Genomic DNA, 2,343 nt, shown 5'->3' with positions numbered 1-2,343 from the left:
TAAATAAAATACATTATGGTTCTGTCAGCTGGATGTTATATTTGATATTGGGTGTATGTGCTCTGTGGTATGCGAAGTATTGTTTGTGTGATTAGTTGTTGAGTCGTATTGGTTATTTTTACTTTTAAAAGTGATTTTTTTTATTGAGAATAAATTTTCATAAATATTGGAATTTACTCTAAAATTATTTTTATTGATTTATAATTTGTTTAATTATTTTTAGGAATTTATGAAATTTAGAAACCGATATTTGATTGATTATTTATTCCTGAATGATTTTCTGTTTGTATTTTAGCGTCAATTCAGTATTAAATTCCAGAATGTTTCAAAAGTTACAAAACTCATATTTTCTTAATTTTGGATTATTTTGAGAATTTTAAAAAAAATTCAGTAATTTTTCGACTTTTATTTACCCGCACGTTTGTTCATTAAATCGTTAAATGCGAGTACATTGCGCGTTCCAAAAATGCCTTAAAAGTTATAAAATTTTAAATTTTTAGTTTTTGATTATTTTGGGAATTTTGAGATATATTTGGAATTATTTCAATTTGTTTTATCATTCAAATTAAGAACGCGGTGTCAGATTTAGATAAGAAAAGAAAGAAACCAGATTATTAGTACAATTCTTATCCCCTCATCTTATCTCCCTACCACCTCTCTCTCCCATCACTCGCGACTCTCTCTATTGAACTCGCGACTCTCTCTATTGAACTCACTCTCTCGCTCTTTCTCCCTAATCTCTCTGCACTCCCTTCTCTCTTTCAATCTCTTTCTCTCTTCCCCTTCTCTTCCCTCTTTCCTCGATTTGCTCCATTTTGGTGAGTTTTCCGGCCACTGTTCCCGTTTTTCAGTTTAATTGTTCCGGCTGTTGTTTGGCTGATATACAAAGATATATATACGCGTGTATATGTGTGTGTCAGTTGAATAGTTTGTGGTATTAGTTGTGATGCATACTGTTTCCGTTTCTTTTTTATTTTCCAGTTGCCGCCAGTCCTTCTTCCGGTAAGGCAACCGGAGTTTTGTGTTGCGCACTTGTTTGTCCCGTATTTGGTTGCCTTGGTTCGACTTTTCTGTGGAATTTTTATTAATTTATTTACTTTTCTGTAATATTTAATTGATTATATTTGTGTAATGAAAATAATATTTTGTGCATAAATTAATATGATTAATTGGTGAAATTCGTAAGGAAACCCAAAAATAATCGGGCACCGACAAATTTTGCCGCTGACGGTGATGAATATTTCTGAGTCCTATAAAAAATACTACTACTAATAATAATTAATAATTGAAATTGTAACGGTTATTGAGAATGTGAATTGGTATATTGTTGATTGTGACTTCGATTATATTTTGACGGGATAGTCCGATAAATAGAGGAAACGTTGCCTGATTTCTGAGAAATTAATTCCGAAAATACGGGAACGTATCCTGTAATTATTGAAAACGTCAAACGAATATATAAATACTTTATTCAAAATATGATTGCATTTTGTGGTTAAATATTTCGCCAAAATATCTGATAACCCTAATTTCCAAAAATGACGTGTATATGTATTTTCTGAGAATAAATACCGAGCCGACTTTCAAGGACGTGAACCCTGATTGTTACGTGCATTACAATAATGCGTATAATTACGAGTCGGGTTTTGATATCGTATATGTTAGGTCACACATATAACGACTCATGTATTTTTAAAATTATTTAAATATGTAATTATGGAAGTATTAATTAAATAAAATACGTGTCTTGGTTTTAGTAGCAGTATGTTGATATATACTATTTGTCTATGATTCATTGGTGTAAAGGATTGGAATGCGTAGTTAAAGATTGAGTTATATTGTTCTGTTTTATTTTTAAAGGTGATTTTATTACAGTTTTAAATCCGTAAATATTTGGACTGTCTCTAAAATTAGTTTTATGATTCTATAATTTCAATAATTATTTTTGGGATTTTACAAAATTTAGATATCAATATTTTATCAATTATTTAACCCTGTATGATTTTCTGATTATATTTAATTGCAAAAACTGTATTTAATTCCAGATTTCTTCAAAAATTATGAAACTCATATTTATTCAAGTTTGGAATATTTCGAGAATTTTAAAATTATTTTGGAAATTTTCGGGATTTATTTCACCCGCGTGTCGATTCGTTTTATTTCACCCTAGTGAACAAAGCAGTCCAAGGAGTGGTTTTACAAGAGACGAATCGTAAAATATACCAGTGATGTTATTGAAGAAAATGAATGAAATTATGAGATTATGTGCTGATTAGTGGGAGTTCAATAAAATAACGACTAAGAATAAGTGACCCCAATAAAGAATTGATTACTTACGAGACC

This window comes from Apium graveolens, chromosome 4 (genome assembly GCF_009905375.1).
Source record: "Apium graveolens cultivar Ventura chromosome 4, ASM990537v1, whole genome shotgun sequence".
Lineage (NCBI taxonomy): Eukaryota > Viridiplantae > Streptophyta > Magnoliopsida > Apiales > Apiaceae > Apium > Apium graveolens.
Note: the sequence above shows the minus strand (reverse complement) of the source record.